Here is a 14,969-nt window from a genome sequence, read left to right as displayed (position 1 = left end):
CGCCACCTCACCTCCCCACTGCCACGTCACAAAGACGTGCGGCTTGCGCACCTTGTACAGAGCTTAATCCTCGTCTACATAAATACACTGATACACGAACTAATTTAGAAATAAACAAGTAAATAGAATAATTTATATTCAAATTATCATCAGACTGATGATACACCAACCAGTCCCTTTAAAACAAATACATTGGATAAAACTGAGTACAGACAAAGCACCGAGAGATTACCTTTAGATCCGGAACAGGGCGAGGAAAATACAGATACGTAAATACAGAAGGAAAGAACGAGCCGGCTGGACTACAAGGGGTCGGCAGAGTTGCTCATAAATTCGTACCTATTCTCAACAAGGCGAGCAGGGATTAGTGCGTGAAAGGAGGCAAGCCCAAATGGTTTCCGCCTGCCTGGAGATTCTAGTTCGTTGCATCTCGCGCGCTAAGGTTACCGTACCCTCGTGTTCCTGTGTTAGCCAGACGTACCCTACCCATAATGATTTTCGTCAATATTGTTACACGTGCACGAGCCAGGTGACCAAACGCTGACATTTTGGCTATAGCTGATAAAAGAGAAGGTGGGTATGGGTGATATACGTCACGAGGGTTGGTTGTAAAAGGATGATTAGAGTAACGGTGCGATGAAGGGCACGGAGAGAAGCAAGACGAACTGTTTCAAAGGAGGAGTATCAATACATCTTAGAAATTAGATTAGTTGACTCATTTTGGCTCTCCTCTTGTTTCTTTTTGGTAGCAGCGTTAAAAGGAGGCTTCTTTTCTCCCACCTGATACCTGATACGCAAAATAATACACGTGTACATGCACTACATTTCATGCTCTTCATTTCCGGATGTTTCTTTCTCTATACAAAATCCACATCATTCACTCTGCATTTCGTTCCTCCTCCTATTCCCAAAACATTATTCTTTTACTCCCCTGGTCCTCCCCGTCCATTCCTCTCCTCGCCTCTCCTACCCATCGTCCATTCATTGGCTTCTGTTTACTCCTTTCCCTCCTCCCTTTTCGCGCTGATATTCCTGCGGCCACATTTCCAATCACCCCATTTCGATCTCCGATAAACATGGATCAGTTCTCGAAACCCGGGCAGCGCTGGAGTGACTGATTTCATTTCTTTATTAAGAGAAGCAATATTTACCCACATCTAATACGGTTTTTTTTTTTTTTTTTTTTTTTCTTTTTTTTGCAGGTTTTGGTGTGAGGGATTCCGTGAACTCAGGTCCAAGGAAGTGATGTATTTTTGTGTGTACTAAGAGCTGCTCCAATAATATATGCATTACCGTAAATCACAGATATGTGGGGCGACCTTGCGAATGTTTTGTGTGCGTGAATAGAAGACCACGACGACGACGAGAAAGAAGCCAACCAACAGAAAGAAGAAGAAAAGGAAGATGAGAGAGATGATGATGATGATGATGATGATGATGATGATGATGATGATGATGATGACAAATATCAACATCATCAATAAAGAGAGAGAGAGAGAGAGAGAGAGAGAGAGAGAGAGAGAGAGAGAGAGAGAGAGAGAGAGAGAGAGAGAGAGAGAGAGAGAAAGCAGGAATATACTTGTGTGCTTTTGCTTCTGTATGTACTCGTACTAACTTGAAAAAAATAAATAAATAAATAATGGAAACAAATAAGTAACTTACAAGAGAGAAAGAGAGAGAAATTGGGGAGAGAGAACAGCAAACATATACGAACCAAGCAAAAACAAAGAAAATGAGGCGGGCAGGTGTACAGTGCTCAGTAATGAAGGTGTGGATTGTGGCAGCCAGGTAAGACGACCCACTCACAACACGTGGACTACTGAATTACAAAGTGGAGGCATTCCAGACCAGGTGTGTAGGAGACTGAGGTGATGTGGCAGGTGTGTGTGGAATTCAGGTTTATACAAGAGGTCGTATGTGTAAAAGGTGGATGTGTGTAGGTGTGTGTGTTTGTTGTAGAGTAGCAATGACTGAATGCTGGTAAGCTGTTGTCATCATTAGTAACTTCCATGACTCTTTTGCAGAAGGATGGGTTCATTAAGTCACCGAAACTGTATTGATTGTTGATGTTATTTTCTTATTCTCGTCCTTCTTCATTATGAGAAAGCTCTTTTATCCTTTATTTTGCTCTACGCTAGTCTCACTAACACAAACTAGATTAAACTTTATTGAATACAAAAGCACAAAGACTAAATAAATCATAATGAATACAAAAAAAAAAAACTCTCTTTAGTTATCTGTTATCCTTTAATTTCATTCACCATCCCTAAATTGCCATTACCTTACTCAAACCAACCTCCCTCTATCTATTCCACTCATGACGTGTTTTTTTTTTTTTTTTTTTTGTAAAGGGGGTGGGAAATGTCAACCTTCTAAAATTAAACTGCAGTCAAAACGAGGTGAGAGTCATATGAGTTACCAAAACATATTCGTCTAAAAAAAAAGTTCACTGCATGACTTTTTTTTTTTTTTTTCTGGTCCTGTATTACTTTTTAGTGAAGGGTTTGTTGTGGATAACTTGCCCTGTACATCAGAGAGCAGAGTCACAGAATAATGTCCACCGTAATAAAAAGAGGCAGACTATGAGCGTAAACTATATAAATCTTGCAGCCGCGTTTAATTTTATCGGCAATACCTTTAGTAGGCGTGTTGTTTATCGTGTGTTTTGTTGTATTATCGATCCGCCATATGTCAAGTCTTCACTCACCCAGCAGTCAGGTGTGTAACAGGATGGACGCCGCGTCTCCACTTGTGGCGTGGGACTCAATAAAATATGCACCAACATCACACGGCCCGTAAATCTGGTGGCTTATACACACACACACACACACACACACACACGTTCCATTCCGCTTTTTTTTTTTTTTTTTATCCTTTATACTAAAATATCAAATTAAAAAGATGAGTGAGCCATGCCTTATCTACTTCTCTACTTGTATACTTTGTCTCTTCTCTAATAGTCTACCTTTCTTCAGCTTGACAATATTTCCACGTCTTCACCTACACATCTAGATTACTTATATATATTTTTTGTTTGTGGTTTTTTTTTTTTTTTTTTTTAATAGTAACATGTGTAATGACTCAAATATTGTTACTTTTTCTCTCTTTTTATTTTTTACATCACGCTTTGCTATCATGCATATTCGTAAGGATAACTGGTTCCTGGTGTTCTTGCAAGTAGTGTTTTGGAACCACGGGAAGTGTTTGGCAGGATAACTCGTCCCTGCACTCCTCTCTTCAGCTCAGTTTCGTTAAAGACACACCTGATGGTCGTGAGGGGGAGCATGGAGAGAGACCATGGCAAGGAGGGATGTCAGTGAGATTTACGTCTATTTTCACTTCCATTCCCTATATGACTCTCTCTCTCTCTCTCTCTCTCTCTCTCTCTCTCTCTCTCTCTCTCTCTCTCTCTCTCTCTCTCTCTCCTCGGCCCCCGGTGTCTGTTGTGTCCAGCGGCAGTGTCAGCACAAGAGTTACTGGCACTATTTTACCAGCACCTTCCGTCAACACAAGAGGATTTCCCGCAAATGGACCAGCTATTGCACTGAGCGAGAGGTGTTTTCCTGAAGGTCCAGGGAAGGGACGGGCGCCGCACGCTGCCTCAACAGGTGTATCTCCCCACCTACGCCGCCGCCTTCATGTCCACCAGAGGAGAAGAGACTACTCGAGTATGTGATACCCAGCTACCAGCAAATCTTGAGGGAAGAGATTCCCTAACCGGACACTCTTTTTTTTTTTTACCTATTTACAAGTATGCGCAATCTATTCACAAACATGTTTATGAATGAGGATGATGGATGAATAATATGAGTAGGTAGGTATGTTTTATAGAAGGACTGCCACGTGTAGGCTTGATGGCGCCCTGTAGCTTTCCTTAATTTACTTATGTTCTTAAAAGAGGTGGATATGGAACTTCTAGTACGTAAATTACAGTGATAAAGCTTCACCATTGAAAATTGATATGTATTTTCAATGATTAACTCTTTAAGCTTAATCTAACTTCTCATCTAACTGAGCATCACCTAATTTATCACAGGGGAATAATACCTCAAAGAAAATCTTAATGATGAAATAAACGCATTGTTAGTAGGAACAAATTTCACTGGGAAAAAGTTACAACGTACGGGAGGCAGATCACAATTAAGAACGCAATGCTTATGTCCAGCATCCTTGATTGATCTAACAAAGAATTCCTGGTGAAAAACAAGTCGAGTTCTTGGAAATAGTAGTATTGGTTCCCTCTTGAAATTCTGAAGCCACAACGAGGAGGAAAGACCGAGGAAGGCCGGAATATTCTCCAGTTTAGCAGCAAAGGCGATGAAAAAGTGACAAGATCCTGCCTGATTCCGGTTGGAGAAACACAAAACTGAGCAGAAACGAGGTGGATTTGAATGGCAAATCTCATATCCTCGGAGAGGTGCACGAGACAAACAACATTTACTCGATATAACAACAAAGAGAAAGAGAGAGAGAGAGAGAGGAGAGAGAGAGAGAGAGAGAGAGGAGAGAGAGAGAGAGAGAGAGAGAGAGAGAGAGAGAGAGAGAGAGAGAGAGAGAGAGAGAGAGAGAGAGAGAGAGAGAGAGGAGAGAGGGAGAGAGAGAGGAGAGGAAAAAAATAGAAGTATAACAAATTACTCGATAAAAATACGAATAATTTTATCACTTTTATATGCGAGAGCTCTGGCCAAGAGCAACAAAAGGGAAGAAAGAGAGAGAGAGAAAAAAAAAGCCTACTAAGGTGCCAAATCGTAGAGGAAGAAGGCCAAAAGGATTATTTAAGGTGTCCTCGTACATATCAGCTACTCGTGATAATCAATAGAGTAACTTTGGTATAATATAGATTACCATTGAGGTACACACGAACACTTCACCTTCAGGGATATTTCTTGTTTGTAGAGTGTGTCACACCGCCAGCTGATTCACGAGACAGGTGACAGACGTAGCTACCTCAGGCATTATCCAGGTCCGCCGGGATCACCTCCTCCACCACCACCACTACCACCCACACTGTTACGTATTCCAGCTGTGTGTGTGTGTGTGTGTGTGTGTGTGTGTGTGGTGTATGTGTGTGTGTAGTAACCATATGTCTGTCTGTCTTTCTGTTTGGTTTCTCTCTCTCTCTCTCTCTCTCTCTCTCTCTCTCTCTCTCTCTCTCTCTCTCTCTCTCTCTCTCTCTCTCTCTCTCTCTCTCTCTTCTCTTTCTCTCTCTCTCTCTCTCTCTCTCATTACTATATAAGTTAAGATACCATTTTCAATACAAAATATATGTATGAGTATAACATTTTTCCTTTCCAATATATATATATATATATATATATATATATATATATATATATATATATATATATATATATATATATTAATATATATAGTATATATATATATATATATATATATATATATATATATATATATATTATATATATATATATATATATATATATATATATATATTATATATATATATATATATATATATATATTATGAGGCCCGCCCATAACGAGCAGGTACAGTGAGAGGGCAAATAGGTGATTCGCTAATACATGATTAAAGTCTCATTACCCGGATTATGGATGAATAAATAGAAGGAACACCTCGACCTACACAGGCATATCGACACCCCACCATCACCACACTCCATTTCACAATTACCGCCAGCCAGCCCTCACTGTAATGCTGCCCGCCGCGCTCAGCTTTCATGGGTTCATTATATCCCGGAGAGCTGACCATCACCACCATCACCACCATCACCACCACCACCAGTACAAGAGTTCAGGTAAACTATTTTATTTTTTCCTCCACTACTACCACTACTACTTCCTCCACCACCACCACCACCACCACCACCGCCACCCTGCAGCCTACAGCATATCATAGGTCGTCCAGAGTGAGAGGAGAGAAAAAAAGGAAGATGCAAAAATGAAGAATTGAAATCCTTACAGCGGAATCCCGGCCTGACCCTGCTTTTTTTTTCTTTTTTATTGATTACACACCTTGTTCTTTCGTTCCTCTCTCTCTCTCTCTCCTCTCTCTCTCTCTCTCTCTCTCTCTCTCTCTCTCTCTCTCTCTCTCTCTCTTACCCTCCTATTTTCACCTACACTCGTTCCTGTTATTTGTTTCAATTTCACTTCACATAATTCAAGCAGCAATAACTTTCATTCGTTTTTTTTTTTTTTTTCATTTCCTGTCGTTGTTATTATCGTTGTTGTTGTTGTTGTTGTCGTCGTCGTTGTTGTTGTTCATTCGGAGGCAATTAACGCAAGGATTTAATCGCATTACGCAGTTTGATTTATGCTCGTAATTGTTTAATAAGCGATAAATTTCAACAATAAATACGAATTCACAAATACTGGATTCTTTGCTGCCACGGAAAAACAAGAGTAGCAGAATGAACTATACCATTATTAGTGCGCGGGTGAGGCCGGCACGTGTGTGTGTGTGTGTGTGTGTGTGTGTGTGTGTGTGTGTGTGTGTGTGTGTGCTAAGTGACATGTCGAGGGCTAAGGCTAATAAACTTTGGAGCTCGAGCCCGCCCTTTGCAAGCAACAGCCGCATGATGTGACACAAGACGGGTCGCGAAGGGAGGCGGGGGCATGGACTGCGTGAGGCGGAGCTGGACAGGACAGGAGGGAGACAGGCTGGAAATGAAAAGTCGTTGAGGAAAGGGATGCGGAGAGTAAGGTTACTTTTGGTATGGGGTTGTTTATGAAGGGGTGAGTGTAGGGACGGAGTAAATAAAGTGAGATATGACAAGGATGGATAGATGGATGGATGTGTTAGATGGAATGGAAGCAGAAAGAAATAAAGATAAACAAGTGTTGAAGTGTTAAGTATGGAGTTGTGGAGTGTGTCAATGAAGGGAAGGTAGATCTGGATGGTGTTAAGTTGGACCGATTGCTACTAAATTGATACGACCTTTGCCTCACGCATCACGCACACAAACATTAAAACAATAAAGGAACCGAATTCACGGTGTTTTTGATGCAAATGTGCCTCAAAACACAGTATCATTGCCCTGTTTGTCGCTGACGGGCGCCCATTAGCCCAGTGAATCATTCTATAATGGCATTACTCATATCAAATTCAGTCCACGCATGACAATATATGACGGACGATGTGTGTGTGTGTGTGTGTGTGTGTGTGTGTGTGTGTGTGTGTGTGTGTGTGTGTTTCGCCTCAGCACTTGGTTCTTACTTATTTTTTTTCTTATTACTTATTCATTATTAGTTGATTTATTGTTACTAATTTATTGATTACTTGGAAACAAACAAACATCTGGCTCTGCGTACCCTGATGTTTAGCCAACATTAAGTCAGGTCACTTAAGGAATCCAGATGTCCTGAGTTTGGGCTGCCACACCCAGCTAAGCATGGCCCCCTATCGTTACCCTCACCCCAAACGTTCCGCGCACTTTGATCAATATAAAATTAAATATAACAATGCCTAACATATCCATTCTTTTCAGGCCAAATGTGTGTATTATATCTTTTCTTTCTTGTTTCTTGAGTTGAATGACCCCCTTTTTTTTATATTTAACACCATTACAGGGACCTTAAGAAACCTACGTAATGTATTAGAGAAAAAAATGAGACAATACATTCGCAATCAGCCAAGTGATTCCTTCAAGTAGTGAGTTCTGCGCCTTTACCTGCAGCACTGTATAGCTGGTGAGCCAACTTCCAGCGCGGCCATTGTAAATCATAGACATAAATTTTCGATTAATTTACGTTTATCCGATAAGTTCCTCATTTTTTTAAAGTTAAGTCTCGCGTGATTCTTCCGTATGTTCTCAATCCGGCTGGTGTAATTTTCAGCCATTACTTTAACATTTAGCACCCGGTAGGATTATATGTGCGAAAAACTTGCATGTTGCGTTTGTGGAAGAGGAAACGGTGAGCCATCCTATCTTATTGTGGTCTGGCCGTCCCTCCTGCAGGGGGGAGAGAGTCAGTGGCCAGGCACGCGACGAGAACGAGAGAGAGAGAGAGAGAGAGAGAGAGAGAGAGAGAGAGAGAGAGAGAGAGAGAGAGAGAGAGAGAGAGAGAGAGAGAGAGTATCATGAGGAAGAAGAACCACTAGACCACAGAAGCCTTGCTGTACGTGGGCCAATGAACATATTCACAATAAACACTATCATTACTTCTGGTCAGGACAAATGGAGCGGCAAGAACGTAATGAACTGTGTTGGCTGTGCATGGAGGCAACCACTGGCGATGGAACGTACCACACACACACACACACACACACACACACACACACACACAACAATGGCTTTATTTAGACCAGTCCAGAGAGGCGTCATTCCCTTAAGCCTGAGAGCAGAAACTCACAGGGTTGTGCGTTAAAAGGTGTAAATATTAAAGTTTTTTGTGTAGTTTTCCACGTAGATATACAAGTGTAATATCAGACTGAGAAGTTCACCGTTACCTTTGTGTATCTAACACTGTGTTGTGCCTGTGTCTGTTGTGAAAGGCTTTTAAAGGGATTATATACAGCTTAAAAAGATTTGTGCGTAGGTAGGTAGAAAGGTAGATAGGGTGATGGATGAATATATTGATAGATAGATAGATAGATAGATAGATGGTCAATATATAGATCGACTGGTATGTGGATAAAATAATTAGTACATAGGTAAGTGGATAGTTAGATAGAAAGATAGTACAGATAATAAATAAACAAGCAGACAGAAACAAAGACAGACAGATGAGTACACAAACAATACATTCATATATATATATATATATATATATATATATATATATATATATATATATATATATATATATATATATATATATATATATATATATATATATATATAACATACACACATACATACATAAAGTAATGATTGTCATACCCGCAGCATGAGTAGCATCATGCCTTCTCCCCCATTCACTATCCTCAGCACATTCCGCGCCATCAGATTCCCGGCACTGGTCATATCACGTTACCTGCATCGTGCGCCATTCATTTAATTAAGTGTGAACGTGATGCCTCAGGTCAAGTTATTGAGCAAAAAAATATATATGCACACAGACACTCACCCATGCAAAAAAAAAAAAAAAAAAAATCTCTTGGGACTTAATTTCGTTTATTGACTGTTAACATTTTACTAAAATGAACGTGCAGCCTCCATAAAATATTGTGGTGCGTGACACAGCTATATTTGACTTTACTGCCACTGAAAGGAAAATGGTAAGGAAAATACAAAGGCATATGAAGATGGGAAACTACGATGACAAAAAGAGAATAGAATAGATGGGAAACAGATAAAACACAAAGAAAACAGACCAAAAGTAAAAGGATAAAAAGGATATATAGAAAATAAAAGAGAAAGACGAAACCAAAAATGAAAAGAATAGAAGGGAGACAGATTTAAAAAAAAAAACTGAGACATAACAGAAAAAATCGATAAAACACACGGATTAAAAAAAAGAAAACATACTAAAAAAAAAAAAAGGAATGCACAGGAAATAGAGATAAAAACGAAAACAACCCAGTGATACGAATAGTGACATGCAGTGATTAAAACTTGCCCTCTTCCTATTCTCCTGCACCTCTCCTGACCTGGTTTTTCTCGACACTGCAGTAAAACAATAAAAGGTGTATCGGTTTACCTTACCTGAGTGTCAATATGGCCGGCAGGGAGAGAGAGAGAGAGAGCGAGGCGAGTATATGGCGGTGGTGCTGGAGGCAGGAGTTACCTGTGGGAGAGAAATATATTGTGTTAGAGGGAAGTGAGAAGGGAAAGGTATAACTGAAGTAGGGCGGGTCAGGAGGTGATAAAGACACCACAGAAGGGAATGTAATGCTATTGGGGGTGTGGATAAGTATCAATGATTGCAAAGAAAGCTGAGAATGTACATAAAAGGTGATAATAGTGAAGAAAGAGTTATATTTATTATCATCATCATATTAGAGATAATGATGATGATGATAATGATGATGATGACGATAATGATGATGATAATGATAATAATAATAATAATAATAATAATAATAATAATAATAATAATAATAATAATAATAATAATAACAATAATGATAATAATAATAATAAATCAGCAGTGCATTTCCTGTTACAATGATGCACCTCATTTATGATCATTACGTTCATTATTTCCCTAAAACAGCAAACACAGAGCTACATTCTTCTCTCATTAATGAACAGCTTAACTCTTCACAAACTTCACCTCCTCAGGCAGGCTTCTCTTCTTCCCTTTTCCTCCACTTCCCTCGCTCCCCATTGCTACATTTCCAGTACACCATTACCTCTTCATTAATTTCCTCTGATCTACTTCCCCCCTTTTTGTTTTTCTGTACATTTTTCTCGCAGCGGCAGCCTTGTTTTCATTACGTATACAAATATGAAAAAAAAAAAAAAATGTCTGCCACACAATCGTCTGTATTTGAGTAATGGAAAGCTACACATTATTCCCTTCCGTGTTACAATTACATTTACACGCACTAATAGTTTTCAGGGCTCTTCTAACGAACTGAATCATTTGCTCCTACTCTTTCATCTTTTTTGACATGTTTATACATTAATTGGTGATGAAGTTACGTATATATTTTTTTTCCATTTCAGGTTGGTAGAAAGTTTTCCTCCTTTAGAATATTATTAGTAGTATTGTAACAAACGCTAAAACTACAATTGATAAATAACATACGAGAGACTGTCTAGATATTAATTGGATTTTCCCTTCCGTGTGTGTGTGTGTGTGTGTGTGTGTGTGTGTGAGTGTGAGTGTGTGTGTGTGTGTGTGTGTGTGTGTGTGTGTGTGTGCTCACCCGCGTAGTTATGATCTCCGGAATACGAAGAAAAAAGGCAACTAACCGCGTGTTGTTTTTGGAGTCAAAATGTTTGTGTTCAGATGCAATAAGATGCGTCCCTTGTAATAGCGGTTTGGTTTCGTTGTTGGTGTTATTGTTGTTGTTGTCATCGTCGTGGCATTAAGACGAGACCACCTCCATCCTCCATCCTCTCTCTCTCTCTCTCTCTCTCTCTCTCTCTCTCTCTCTCTCTCTCTCTCTCTCTGATTGCCGTGTCCATTCAAGTCAATCACATAGTCAGTTCACTCTAATCAGAAGCTTAGGATATTGAAAGTGATGGTTTTTAGTTGGTTTACTTTATTAATAAGAAAAAAATGGCAGCATATTTGTCTTCCACTACATTACAATCATATAAAAAATTACTAATGGTATAGATTGTATAAATGTTAGTTTTTTTTTTTTTTTTTTTTTTTTGTAGCAGCACAAGTATATACACAAGGCAACTTGTTTATAAGTGGCTAAAGTTGCCTTTTTTTCACATTTCTTTTGTCATCATTATTTTTGTGGGTTGCACTCACACACTTGATCCTCAATGTGTTCAATTCATAGATTTCATAAGTTACTATTTGTAACTTATGAAATCTATGAAGATTTTTTTTTTTATTTTCCATCATTTTTTCATTTTTTTCTGATTTTCTGATTTCATTTCAATTTAATTTTTGAGTGGAGTATCTCTTAGTTGTCTCTTCGTTAAGAGATGCAGTTTTTGAGTGGAGTATCTCTCAGTTGTCTCTTCGTTAAGAGATGCAGTTTTGCATTTTTTTTTTTTTTTAAGATTTTTAACTTTTTTTGTCATTTTCTGGATTTTACGCACAATGTTTTTTTTTCATTACGTTGTGTTTTTTTTTCTACCTTTTTGTCATCATTTATTATCCGTTATAATTATTTTCTGGGTTTTGACTTTATTTTGTTATTTATATTTTGTTATTTCATTTTATTTTTTTTTTTTGCCACTAACTTTTATTATTTTCTGCTTTTTGCTTTTTTCTCATTTTTTTTGTCATTTCCTGGCTTTTTTTTTCTTTTTCTTTATGCTTCTTCATTCACTAAGATTTTTTATTTATTACTATTTTCTTTTAATATTTTTTTCTGACTTTTTTACCATTTTTTGGCTTTATTTCTTTTTTGTCATTATTTCCTAGCTTTTATACTTTTCTTTGTCACTATTTTCTAGATTTTTAATTATTTGTTATAGAAATTTTCATTTTTTTTTTTACTTCTTATTGATATTCATTATTTTAATGTTTTGTAGTTGTTTTATGTTTTTTGTTACTATTTTTCTTATATTTTCTCTTGTTTGTAATTCTTTTTTTCCTTTTTTTTTCTTTTTTGTCACAATTTTCTGGCTCTACTTTTTTATTACTTTTTTTTCTTATACTTACAATTTGCTTTTTTTTTACTATTTTATTTTCATTATTTTAATCTTTTGTAATTCTTCTGTGTTTTTTTATTCTTACTCTTCTGCTTATCTTTCTTATTTTATTGTAATTATTCCTTTTTTTTTTACTTTTCTCATGTTTGTTATTATTTTGTCCACTTTCTCATTATTTTGTGGAATATTTTTTACATTTTTTGTCATTATTTTCTTCCATTTTCACTCATCACTTTTGTCACTTTTTGTCCCTTTCGTTATTTTTTTTATATTTTTGTCATATTTTTTTACTTTATCAATATTTTATGCTTTTTTACTTTTTTTGTCATTTTCTGCCTTTTTATTTTTTAGTCATTCTGTTCTGAGTTTTTAGTTTTTGTAATTATTTTAACTTTTTTACTTTTTTGCCATTATCTTGTGGGTTTTTTCTATTTTTGTCGCTATTTTTCACTTTTTGTCGCTATTTTGTTTAGTTTCCTTTCTTGTCATTATTTTATTTTTTTTTACTTTTTTGTCATTATTTATCTTTTTTTCATTTTTGTCATTTAGTTTTTTTTGTTATAATTATTTTCTGGATTTCCACTTTTGTCATTTTTTATTGATGTTTTGTCATTATTTTTTTTGGTTTATTTTACTTTTTTGCTATTATTTTCATTTTTTGTCATTATTATTATTTTTTACTTTTTTCATTATTTTTTTATTATTTAATTTTTACTATTTTCATTATTTTTTTACTTTTTTATTATTATAATTTTATTATTTTCTTTTTTTACTTTTTTCATTATTTTTTTATTATTTTCTCTTTTTACTTTTTCATTATTATTTTTTTTACTTTTTCATTATTATTATTTTTTTACTTTTCATTATTATTTTTTTTTACCTTTTTTCATTATTATTATTTTTTATACTTTTTTCATTATTATTTTTACTTTTTTTTCATTTTTTTTTTTTTTACTTTTTGTTTTATTATTTTTTTTACTTTTCATCATTAAAAGAGTTTTTAATTATCCTTACTATTTTTTTCATTATTTTCAGCTTTTTTTTTATTTTAATCAATGGTTTCTTGTCATTATTTTCTGCTTTTATTTTTTTTTTCACTGTTTTCTGGCTTTTTTCAAAATTGTTTTCTCATTATTTTCTGACTTATTTTTTTTATCATTATTTTATGGCTTTTTCTTTTTACTTTGATGTCTTTCTTTCTTTCTTTTTTATATTTTTTCTCACTATTTTTTCATTATTTTTATTTTTATTACTTTTGTTATTTTCTGGATTTTTTTTACTTATCTTCCTTTTCCTCATTATTATTATTTTTTTACTTTTTCGGTATTATTTTCTGTTTCTGGTCACCATTTTTTGGCTTTTTTATATTTTTTAATTACTTGCCATAATATTCTGCCTTCTTTACTTCAACACTATTTCCATAATTTTGTAAACTTTTTTTTTATTTTTGGTCATTTTTGTTTCATTTTCTTTTTTCACATTTTTTTTATCTTGTCATTTTTTTTTTACTTTTCCCATTATGATTTTTTTTTTCTTTTTCTCATCATTTTGTGGCTTCCTCTCAGAATCTAGTTTTTCGGTGGTGAGTCACGTGATTACATCATTAAAAGATACTATTTTTCTTCTTTTTTTTTTCAATGTTTTCCGTTTTCCAAACGCAGTCTTCTTTCTCAGTGGACTAATAATTAAGTCAGACTTCTTAAGTTACGGTACAGTATTTTGTCTGTTTTTTAATCTTTTTTATTATTATTTTTCCTTACTTCTTTTTTTCTCAGTGGAGAGTCACTTAATTAATTTGTTTCCTCGTTAAGATTTTTTTTTTTCTATTTTTTCCTTGTTTTTATTTGTGCCATTGTTCTCTTGTTTCCTCTCACTGTTAATAGCCGTATTTCACCAGTTTTCCTCTCACTATCAATGGCTGTTTCACCAATACTGGATAGAATTTTTCTTTTCTTTGTTTTTTGTCGTTGTTTTGGTTTTCACAATCTTGATCCTCAGCAGGTTAACACTCAAATCGTAGCATTCTAAAATAACTTGTATAAAGATTTCTTTGGTGAATTTGTATCTTTATATTTTGTCATCGTTTTCTGATTTGCTCTCACTCAAAATATTAGGCTTCTTATTTAATGAAGATACTTTAATTACTTTTTTTTCTATTAATTTCTGGTTTTAACGGCGGATTGACAGTCGATTAATATACTTCATAGGTTATGAGAGCAAAGACTTTCTTGTTACTTTTTTCACTTTATCTTTTTTATCTTTTAATTTCTTTTACGTCATTATTTTTCATTTAGTGTCACGAATGTTCTTGTTCCTCGCTGAAGAATCACTCAGTTGTTTCGTCAATAACAGATAGATTAATATTTCTTTTTTTTCTTTGCAAACTTTAAGCGCTTTATTTTTTTGTCATTAATTTCTGGATTTCACTCACCACCTTGTTCCTTAGTGGAATCACTTAGTGTTCTTGCTCCTTAATTAATGGATGAAAAACTTTTCTTTTTGGTCTAATTTCGGGTTTGGATTGACAAGCATGTTCCTCAGTAAAGACTCAGTGCTTAGGCTTCTTAATCCATAGTTAAAAAGCTTACTTTGTTTTTGTACTTTTTTTTTTCCAATTTTCTCGGTTGCACTGACTAGGATGGTCCTCAGTGCGAGTGACTCAGTGTTTAGCGGCTTGCGACCCGTGATGGAGGCTCTGCGCACTAGTCCGCCCTTTCTTCTGTTTCTGTGAACGCAGCCGAGCCTTAAGGGCAGCCACCT

At 35.8% G+C, this 14,969-nt stretch overlaps 1 long non-coding RNA gene across 1 annotated transcript; it reads right to left on the bottom strand.

The window, feature by feature from the left end:
• Positions 1–6,271: 6,271 nt before the first annotated feature.
• LOC135097548 (uncharacterized) lies at positions 6,272–9,957 on the bottom strand. The gene is made up of 3 exons (XR_010265791.1): positions 9,627–9,957; positions 8,862–8,955; positions 6,272–6,639 (listed from the first exon to the last, which is right to left on the bottom strand). It is a non-coding gene; the product is annotated as an uncharacterized LOC135097548 (long non-coding RNA).
• Between the last annotated feature and the right edge of the window lie 5,012 nt (positions 9,958–14,969).

The sequence above is a fragment of the Scylla paramamosain genome, unplaced genomic scaffold (assembly GCF_035594125.1).
Source record: "Scylla paramamosain isolate STU-SP2022 unplaced genomic scaffold, ASM3559412v1 Contig24, whole genome shotgun sequence".
Lineage (NCBI taxonomy): Eukaryota > Metazoa > Arthropoda > Malacostraca > Decapoda > Portunidae > Scylla > Scylla paramamosain.
This window is presented reverse-complemented; position numbering and strand designations above follow the sequence as displayed.